We start from the raw sequence: 11,219 nt of genomic DNA on the forward strand, positions 1-11,219 counted from the left end.
GCAAGAACTAAACCCAATATAAAACCATAAACGAATGAAACTGTCTGAAGGAGAGATTCAAACTCTCCCAAAATCCCGAATAAGAATAGAATCACATCTACAGAGAAAAACCTTCACACCAGAATCAGACAGGACTGATAATGTTATGTGTGCATATGCTACTGCTGGTTACTTCCTATTTCAGTAGCAATAAGCCAAGAAGGGCGAAGCACAAAACACCATGTCAATGAGATGAGAGAAAGCATTTCACAACAAATCCAGCATGGATGTGTGGTTCTGCACATTCTCTGCAGAGACTGGATATAACTCTGGGTCCAAAGAATAGTAAAGAACAGTTTCCAATTATGTTTCACTCCAAACCTCTTACAATCTAGATTTTCTTCCCTAACATTTCCCATTGTGTGGTAACAATAACAAATTTACAGAGGAAATCTGATATGTGCAGATGTAAATAGAAGATATGCGTGTTTGTGTATTTTATTGCAGAATCACTATTGGGCTGTGCCGAGTCAAGTCAGGTCTCTCACTCAAAAGGTTTTACACTTTGGACACGAGGAGTAAAGTGAAAGAAGTAGAGGAAGCAGCATCAAACGGGGCAACAAGGTATGCACCTACCTTGTAGAATTAATGCAGTGTGACACCTCTTTAACTGTTATGACTCAATGCTATGGGGTAATGGAAGTTGTAGTTCTACAAGGTCTTTAAGCTTCTTTGCCAAAGAGTGCTGGTGCCTCACCATACTACACTTTTCATGATCCATGTCATTGAGCCATGGCAGTTGGGGTGCCGAACTGCATTCTGCAATTAATCTGAACTTGTTGTTCAGGTAGACATGAGCAAGTCGGTCATTTAGAACAGGGCTTCCTCAGTTATATGTTGTGGAGGAGCAACAATTATTATTATTATTATTATTATTATTATTATTATTATTATTATTATTGTTATTCAGGGACTGGCTTCATATTTGTGAACGTCAGATGCAATTGTTTCTTCTATGCATGGAAATTCACCAGGAAGTCATAATATGGGCCCTCACCATGTTACAACTAGGGGTCTACAACAGGCTTTTTCTAAGTAATAGGGAGGATCAGAACCTTTTCTGTTACAGTTGCCACAAGTTAATTGGGTGTGTGTAACGATAGCCAGAGCCCAAGGGAATAATTCTTAACTAATATATTCCCTGGCACACACACCCACACGTTCCTTCGGCTGTTATATTGCTCACAGCTGGTCACCAATGTAAACTGGACTAAAGACCATTCAGCTGTTGGCACCAATTTGAAGGATCAGAGTAGAGTATTTTATTTTCTAAGGCTCCAACTGGACACCTGTCACAAAGCTCGATGTGTATTGACGAATTATTGGCACCACTCAAATAGATTTGAGAATTTAACTTGATGTTATGCCTGAGATAAAGCTTGTTGTTTCCCAGCCCTTCCTTTAACTCCCTATAAAGTGTCTGAGGTTGAAAGATGTTAGAGATTACTGGAACAGACCTAATGAAATGAATCAATGGGATGACTTTATGGAAAGTTGAACTAGAACAAAGTTTATTTATATATATTGGAACAAACAACTGAATTCTTCTTAGAGTTACACAAGCGTATATGGTTAGCACAGCACAATCTTCTCAACCGGTTTCTGAGTCCTACCAAGCTTACTGGACTTCCTAACTGAGTATCTGTTCGTCAACATGAGCAATTTCCCTCTGACAGACTAAACCTATCTGTCCCCTCAGTGTATCTAGCTTTCCTAGAATACCCTGTCCTTTAGAGTGTACAAACAACCAGTGTGTTTTCACCCACACCAGTTCACAGGCGGCTATTGACCCTCCAGGCCACTCTATAGCCACACCTGCCTTAAAACACTCTCCCTCAGGAAATCTTCAGCTCATTCGAAAAGCCACCCTCTCCCTTCAGATCAAAATCCAATCTCCCTCTATGTCAGAAGCTGCCTGCCTTTTTTACACTCACAGCTCCAGCTCCTCCCATCTGTCCTAGCCAATCCTGGGATAGCTAAACTCCTCCCCTCTGCTGATCTGACTCTCCTGGTATTTCCCTCACTAACATGGAGGCCGGCTTACTGACTTTTAGGCTTCGGCTTTGGCCTACAAAGGTATGAGTCCATTACAGTGTGTTATCTGCTCCAGCATATAACAAGGAACTAGGTTTGCAAGATTTGAGCTGTGCATTTGATTCGTTTGAGCTGAAGAAACCTTTGGCTGTTGCTGGGAGCAGTTATGCAGCATCCTGAAGCTGAAGACTGAATCTATTTGGAGTGCTAAGGAAACTGCTTGTTTATGGCAAGATAAGGACATTCTGCTGATAACTAAGTAGCGTTTGCATGTCGTCATGTAAAGAAGGCTTACCAGAGATATTGTTTGTGTATATTGGTGAGAACAATTCTTCTGTTTTGCTTTGTGTTTTTGGTCTCCAGTGAATAGAACTATACTTTTATTCTACTTAAAGCAACAGACTCGTGTATTTTTTAGCTTTTATCACACTGAGAGTAAAAGGGGCTGAGACATTCTGTGGGCTACTAACACTATTCTGACACACTAGTCCATGGACAAGCACCAGTTAATGGATCACTGTTTCACTGATAACATTTGGTAGGTATAGTACAAACATAGTGCTTTGCTTCTAGCTTCTAGCTACCCTTAAACTTTATGTGAGCACCCTGTACCTGACAGGACCTGCTTATTTTCATAATTGCACTGCACACATAGCTAAAGTTGCTGATCTAATATGCTAAAAGTGTAATTATTGCTACATATACAGCCAGCAGTAAATTACTACCCTTTGGGAGCTAAGGGAAAACAGAGGAAACAGTGTGACTCAGAGGTAGTTTCTGAGTCAACATGCTTCCTAAGGCTATTCTCTGGATGCTATCTTTAGCATCTAACAATTGGTTTGACCAACCTTTGTTCTTGATGGTCAAACCTTTGCAGAGAGAGAGGGAGAACTGGACACAACTAAATCAGCAGCTTCTTCCAGGATTAACTTTTCATACAAAGCAATACAGTGCACAAAAAGAAGCAGTGTGCTTATATTTTGAAATATAGTAATAGTAAAATAAGTGTAGAAAAATAATGCATCTGCAAAAGACCAGTTGGCATTGTGGTTCATACAGACAGTCCATTTCAGTCCATTTATGGGTATCTGTTCATGGTATGAACACAAGAACTCTTATTTGTGGGTATTTAAACTCTCATTAATCTACATCCAAGACTTGCTTCTGTTACAGTTGATTATCCTTCTTAAAATGGAATTTCATCACATTACATTTTGGAGTTACAAGTCCCTGAACCCTGCAGGGAAAATGGAAGATTGCTCCCTACATATTTTTTGATAGTTGATAGCAAATTGAAACATTATTATGATTCACTATTATTTATTCATTTGCATCTTGGCTTTCAAAGGTGGAAACAAATGTAGATTAAAATACATACAAAAACACCTAAAACATAAACAAATTCTTTTAAAATATAATTGACAAATCTAGAGAATTAAAACTACATATGTGCATTAAAAACAAGAGAAAAATCAACTCAAGTATTAGTTGAGGTAAAATCATATATGTACCACCTCTGAATGCCTGATTCCAGGTCATGTGTCAAGGGTATATGAATCGGTTCTGAGATATTGTTCTATATGAACAAAAATTTCTAAGGTCCTTACACACCTTCATTTTTTTCAGTGTTTTTAATGAGAGTCTGAACTCATTTCTAAAGCATAGTATTCCTCCCTATTTGGATACTGTTGGCCCAGACTCTCTATTCTGAGAGAGTTCCTGTATAACCGACTACTGAAACTACCTTATTAAATCCAACTGGCCTCCTTACTTGCTTAAAGTAAGTAAAGTAAGTAAGTAAGTATATCAGAATATATCTGGTGAGCATGGTACGGCCAGCTCTAAGAGCAATTGTAATGCTTTCATCATCTACATCTTGCTTTATGAAAGAAAACTCATAATTCTTCTCTACTTACTTATTCTGGGCTTAATCTCATCAGCAATGACTCTCTGGGGCAATAAAAGAGTTGGCAAAATAGATACTTCAATTTCCTGGAAGGTCAAATTGTTGCAGACCCCTCTTCCATCCCTAAAGGAGACTGAAACAGTAGGCTGTAACCTTTTCTTAACTTTATAGCTCATGGGAATTGAATCTATTTTTATTTTCTTTCAAGTAATAAAATGGGGTTTTTTTAAAAAAAAGAAACATGAAGGTCCTGGGAATGTGAGATATTGCTTAAGAAGTCGAATGGCTGCCCCTGTGTGCTCAGGCAAACCATAAGATGCTTCACATTTGCAAGATTGTTAGAAAATAGATTTTCTGAGGAAGAGGGAGAGAAAATAAAGGAAGACAGTCATCTTAGATCGACAGGGTATGTCTATTATTCAAAACGTGCTTTATTCACTGTTGACGCTTTCTGTGTTTATCATCTTTAGAGCTCAAGGGGCCCTGCTGCCAGTATTTTTGGGATGAAATGCAGAAACGTTTAAGTTTGGAATCAGGAGGTATTGAGATTTCTTTGCTGCAGTACTGCTGAGATGGCATATTGTAGCCTGTTGCTTTAATATACATTAATTGTGCCATCTTCAAACAATAAGGGTTCCTAGTGGATGATTTTAACAAGATCTAGGCAGGCATTGAAGGCCAAGCCCAGAGCCTCCTTAGTTAAAGTCAAATGGGGTGCTTTCAGACTAAACTTAAACCCACTTTGGAGTGGGTTTAAGTCCCCAAAAGAAGAGGGATTTCCCAAAGGTTGTCCCCATTCCAGCATGGTCACTACCTCTCCCCCCAAAATCCTTATTTTTTTTAAAAAAACTTATCAGTTTGCCTTCAAGCTGCTTTGGTAGCTCTCCTGGCATGTAGTAATCACATGCCAAGAGAGGGGAGGGGGAGGAGCATTTTGCCCTCCCCCACCTCCTGGTGCATCATTTTTACATGCCAGGAGGGATGCTGGAGCAGCCTCATGGCAACCTGGTAAGTTTTTATTTTATTTTAAGGATTCTAGGGGGGCTTTGAGAAAGGAGTGGTTGTCCTCTTCACTTCTCTGGGCTCATGGAGTCTGAAGAAGTAACTTGGGATGTGGGAACAGACTATTGGGATTGCAGAAGCATACCCAGTAGTCTGTCCACACAGGGTCCACACCCCATTAGACCCGAACCTTTCAGGATGGCCTGGGTCTAATAGGGTATCTAAATAATTTGGGGCAAAGTAGAGTTTGCCTGCTTTGTCTCAAGTTATTCCTCTTTTATTTGAGGCATTGTTTGGACACCTCAGGTAAAAGTCGGACAGGGCTCACATTTTGGTCCCTGCATGGAAGGGCCCACAGATTGTGTGAACTGGGGCAGAACTCAATGACTCAGAATCCAAATATGCCACTTGCCTCCAACCAATAAATATTTCCAAAGAGTGATTTTTTTTCAAAGTTTTGTACCCATGCTCCTAGTAGAAGTGAGATTTGAGGGGCAGAACCCAATGATTGCTGGCAGAGCTAGAAACAGTTTTTGGTTGAGCCCTACACAAATGTTAGCAATTTACCAAAGAGTACAGCTGCAAAGTTGCAGAGCATAAGCACAGAGAGGAGACAGAATGCTCCAATACTAGCTTGATTGCATGTTAGCGGTTCTTGCATGTAGCCACAAGGAGAGCCGGGTAATGAATTGTTGTTTTTGTTGATTAAATCAAGTGGGGAACAGTAGGTGTCTTCCAGATTTTGTTGTACCATCAGCCAGAATAGCCAGTTAATGTCCTGCTGCATATTTCACCACCCCATGAATGAGTCGAGGTTGCTGGGCACACATGACAGGACCCAGGCTGGCTCCCTCCTTCCCTCTTGAGTTTCCAGTGAGCAAGTAAAACTATGTTGTTTCACATAGCTTTTAGTCCTTAGAATCGGGAATGTCTGCTGGAGGTTTTTTTTTTTTAATTATCTATTGTTTCTAAATTATTCTTTAAGAAATTGTTTTGGTTTTTTTTTAAAAAAAAATTAATGTTTTTATTTTTATTTTTAATATTTTAACTGCTTTAATCTTATATACATTGCTTCGGGACAGCTGAGATTGGATTGTCAAGTACTTTAAAGATGTTAAACTGAACATTTTATCTCATCTTTAGGGCTTCAGGTGCTCACCTCAGCTTAAATACAAAGTTTAATTCAACACAGTACTCTCCATATGTCTCTGTCCCATGTTTCATAGTATGCCATCTGATATGTAATTTCAGCTTCTGCAGTTTTGGGTTTGAGGTCCTGGCATGCCTAGACTCTGAAGGATTGAATCAGACACAAACGCATTAAAGGCAAAGAACAGAGACTTTATTCACTCGTCCAAGTGGATGTCCGAACTCTCAAGACATAGAGGCAATAGATATATGCAAAGAAATGTATAGAGGTTTGGCAGCTATTCAAACAATGGACTTCTGCTGCTCTGAGGGCTGGTTTGTATAGGGTGGCCTAGGCTACAATCTATGATGATTGGTGGAGGCATGCTATCCATTGCTGCATCTGATTGGATTCCTTGTCTAGTGAGACCTTTAATAAACTATCATTGTTGTTTGAAATCTGTGGCTCTTTCTTGGTTCCCCTTTCAGTTGATACATGGGAGAAAGGAATGTAGGTAGAGTTTGGGTTGATGAGTGATAATCCTACTGGCCCAGAAGGAACAATGGGTCTGAGTCAGAGAATGAGCGGCAATGGATGATGGCATACCTAGATGGATTCCCAGGAAGGACAAAAGGCAGGGTGTTGGGTAACTCCCTGACCTCTTGGTCTGCCTAGAGATTAATTCATTATTTTATTAATTATGCCCATTGCCTGTAGGGATGATCGGATTTGCCCTATGTTCCCCCTGGTATGTCTGTATGTGTGCTTGCAGATCTGGAATGGAGGTCATCTGTGGAGGTAGCTGAACTGGGTTTCTCCTTTGCCGTGGGTTTTGGGGTTCTGCAATTTTGACAACACATCTAACTGTCCTGATTTGTCAGGGACAGATTCAGTTACTTCTCTACCATCCCATGTTTCCTCCTTTTAAAATATCCTGGTTTCTTTCTCTTCCTCCCACTTTTTTCTTTATTCCCATCATACTTCAGTTGCTGCAAACCAAGTTCAAAGTGCAAAATTTTCAATTGTTTCAAGCAAAAACAAACTGTTACAGCCTCTCCTATCTTGTATGTTATCCCTCATGCAGGCCTGTAGCGAGGGTGTGGTTTTAGGGGTTCACCCCCCCGAAATGTTTCAGATTTTTTTAAAAAAACCTGGTTTACTCATGAATTTTAACTGGTTAACCAAATCCCCATGCTAAGTCTATGAGATGCAAAAAATTAAGAGTCCCTCCAGAACTGTAAGCACTATCTCAAGCAAATATTGACAATTTATTCACACTGTCATTACTTGCAGCAATAGCCGATGTAGTGAAGCAACCAAGTTGTGTGTGTGTGTGTGTGTTGAATGCTCTCATTAAGGAGGCCAGACTTGGTGGAGGTGGTTGACAGGGGTGGAGCTGCAGGCTATTGAAGGTTGCTCTGCCCCCTGCTATGCTCTTTGCTTCAGCGTGAGCTAGGAGACAAGTTTCACCCCCCCCCCAAATTTGCAACCCTCCCCAAAATTTTCAAAAACCCTCTCCGAAATTTTCAACCCCCCCCCCCCCCGCCGAAATTGTCAACCCTCCCCAATTTTTTTTCTGGCTACGGCCCTGCCCTCATGTATTGGTTGTATCATCTTCACCACATTTTAATGTTGCATGGCTACATGTGTCCTGATTTTCATTTATGAAATGTTGGTGGGTACATTATAACAATGGCAATGCTCCTCTCACTCACTTAAATCTTGATGATATTGCCTCTGCCTTGGTCCACTCCACATTCTTTGCTAAGCCTCCTCAAAGCAACATCCTGCCTTTTCAGCATTTTCCCCATCCCCACCCTATTGTCTCTCATCTTGAAAGATGAAACTGCAATGCTATAGCTCTGTGGCATTAATTGCCCCATTAATTGCAGCTACAATTCAACTGCTATTGTTTCCTGGGCTCTTTAATTTTTAATCCAAAGCACATTATTGTCATTATTGATATTTTTTCAAAGTCCAGACCAAATGAGACTGAAAGATGCTTCGGCGAAGATGAACATTTGGCATATTATGAGCATAAGAAGGCATGTGTTTAAAATAAAAGGAGGGTTGGGAGGAAAACTTAGGACACCACAAACAATAACAAAGGGCCAAAAAGTCTAATGACAAGGAGAAATCCCAAAGAATTTCTGTCTCACTCAAGGAGAGCTAGAGTTGCCTTATTGCAAGGCAAGGATCTTTAATTAAAGCTGCTAACAAGTTTAACCATCTCCTGAAAGTTAAATAGAAACAGCTTCCAGCCTTTTCATCATGTATCCAATCTCAGTGGGCTGGGTTTGGTTGTGGAAGGGAGGGTGAAACAAGAATTAACTATGTGACTGAATCATTTTTCATGGCAAGAAGAGGACAGCAATTAAGAAGCAAATTAATGTTTGGGCCGGCTGTCCTTTTGGCTTTGAAGCGAGGCAGGATGGGCTTTTGGAGAGGCTGAAGTGTCTCTTGTGACATACCACTCAGGCCCAAATGGCAGCAAATTGGCCCTCTTGTCTTGCTCTGATAGGAAATAGACATTAATAATAATATAAAATCTTGAAGGAACTTTTGAGTCCCTGGGAATGTTGTTATTTGTTTGATCTTTCTCTTTTTCTCTCATTCTTCCTGCACACCAAACGTTTACCCACCCATCCCTTTTCCTTTGTGTTTGACATCTATTTTCAGCTAGCTTTGAACATGTTGCTTTTGACAAAATATTTCCTTGATAAATTTCTTTGCCTTGCCACCCGGTGCTTGCCTCCAGATTCGCCCCTACTGTTATGTTTTTCTTTTTCTTTTCCTGTTTAAAAGACAAAAGCCTTCTAGTACCACTCCTGCAAAATCCTTGTTAAGACAGACAGGAATTTTATGGGAGCAGATATCTGTAGACTGAGGAAACCATCTATACTCATCAGTAATGTCTGATCATTACAGTGCACATTATTCTTGGTATTCCACAAAGCAACAGAGTTAAGAAGTGAGATTACAGCTCAATCGTCCCTATAAGGTGAGGTGATATACAAAACTTTAAAGAAATAAATTACAACTGGTATAATACTCACAACTACCATATACAGTAAAGTCTCGCTTATCCAACATAAACAGGCCGGCAGAATGTTGGATAAGCAAAAATGTTGGATAATAAGGAGGGACTAAGGAAAAGCCAATTAAATGTCAAATTACATTATGGTTTTCCAAATTAAGCACCAAAACATCATGTTTTACAACAAATCGACAGAACAAGCAGTTCAATACACAATAACATTATAATATATTCATGTATTTATGAATTTAGCACCAAAACAGACAAATGTTCTTTCTTTCTCCCACCCTGGACATTATTCCAGGCAGGAAAGTAGACTGTGTTGGATAATACAGAACGTTGGATGAGCGAAGTTTGGATAAGTAAGACTCTACTGTATACTCATGTATCAGTCGACCTTATGTATAAGTTGAGGGCAGGTTTTGGTGTCAAAATTATGGATAAACTGAGAGTTCATCTATGGAGAGAAGAAAGCATCAATGCCACCTCAGGCGGCGAGCTGCCCTGGCTGCCACCATTTTCTCACCCAGGCATTCAAAAAAGCCAGAAGTCGCAACATGGCAGAAAGAGACGGGGACAGTGATTCTTTTAGTTTCTCCAGGGTGGACTAAGCTCTTCCCTTTTGCCCTTCTTTTCAGAGAAGGGGATAGATCCTCTTTTGGTAAGAGCTAAGGTACAGTACTACTCTCATTCCCCATTCTGAACTTGAAGAAGTCACAATTCCTGACCATTTCTGCTCCCAATGTTTGAGTATGCTTATGCGCTATTAGGCAAATGCCAGCTGTGTTATCCATATCCAACAGTTATGCATGCAAGAACTTTGTTGGGATGACTTCTTCAAAAATGAAAAAAAGAGGACTCAAACAATTACTGTTATGTCAGCCTTACGTTAATACTAGGAAAGATTCTACTGCAGATCCTGAAACAGAGAGTCTAAGATTTAGAAAGGCATGCTGTGATCACTAAGAGTTATCATGGATTTTCAAACACAAGTCATGCCAAACTAATCTTATATCTCTTTTTTTTGACAGAGTTCCAAGTTAGTATAACAGTGGAATGCTGGAGGACCACCATTTGTCCATTCTGAATGAAAGGGATAGCAAGCCATGAGCAATCTATGGAATTAGCGATTTTTAATGTGGCAAAGCATTTCTGGATACAGTGGCCTAGGAAGAAGTGCCAAATGGGCTCCATGGATAGCTCAGATGTTCCAGGGGAGCCTATATCTGAACAAGGGTAGCCTCAGCTGGCTGGTGGTCTTCCTTGGTTGACCACTAAGACTCTGGTAAGAAGAATGAACTAATCTGTTTACTTTTAATGGTTTATTTAATTGTTTATTATGTTATTATTGCTATTTTTACTTTGGAGGACACCCCGAGTCCCCATGGGGAGAGAGGATGGGTTAAAAATAATGACTCTTCTTCTTCTTCTTCTTCTTCTTCTTCTTATTATTATTATTATTGTGAAATACATGATTTCAGGTAGCATTCCTTATGATATTCTTGCAAACAAGCTAGGAATGTTTGGGTTAGACAGTGCTGTTGTTCAATGGTTTTGTAATTGGTTGCCAGTTAAACCCAAAGGTGCTCACCAGTGGCCCTTCTTCAGTATTGAGGGAACTTTGCCACCAAGTTCTGTTGGGGGCTCAATTCTAATCAACATTTTTATAAATGACTCAGGTAATGGAGTAGAAGGTATTCTTATGAAAGTTGCAAATTACTACAAAGAAGGAGGGATAGCTAAATACTCCAGAGGACAGGATCAGAATTCAAAATCACCCCTAGCAAATTGGGCAGGCATGCAGGGCATCTCGTGGTGTCCCGTGCATGCTCTCCTCCTTCCCCCATCACATGGGGGGGGGGGGGAGATGGGACAAGGCACGTTGGTGCCCTGTCTCCATTATGTGGGTGAAAGGCAACGTAGCTGAGAACAGCGTATCTGGAGGCGATTGGGGTAAACTGTAGGGGTGACGCAGATATTTGAACTGGCTTGGGATTGTCTGTTTTAACCTTTGTTTTAACCTTCATTTTTAATTTTTGTGGTTTGAAATTTTAACTTGGCATTTTAATGAT

The 11,219-nt window shown here is 40.2% G+C and overlaps 1 long non-coding RNA gene across 1 annotated transcript; it reads left to right on the top strand.

The window, feature by feature from the left end:
• Positions 1-1,998: 1,998 nt before the first annotated feature.
• LOC132762084 (uncharacterized) lies at positions 1,999-10,465 on the top strand. Its single transcript, XR_009630084.2, has 3 exons — positions 1,999-2,115; positions 9,039-9,111; positions 10,179-10,465. It is a non-coding gene; the product is annotated as an uncharacterized lncRNA (long non-coding RNA).
• Positions 10,466-11,219: the final 754 nt, after the last annotated feature.

Source organism: Anolis sagrei, chromosome 1, assembly GCF_037176765.1.
Source record: "Anolis sagrei isolate rAnoSag1 chromosome 1, rAnoSag1.mat, whole genome shotgun sequence".
Taxonomy (NCBI): domain Eukaryota; kingdom Metazoa; phylum Chordata; class Lepidosauria; order Squamata; family Dactyloidae; genus Anolis; species Anolis sagrei.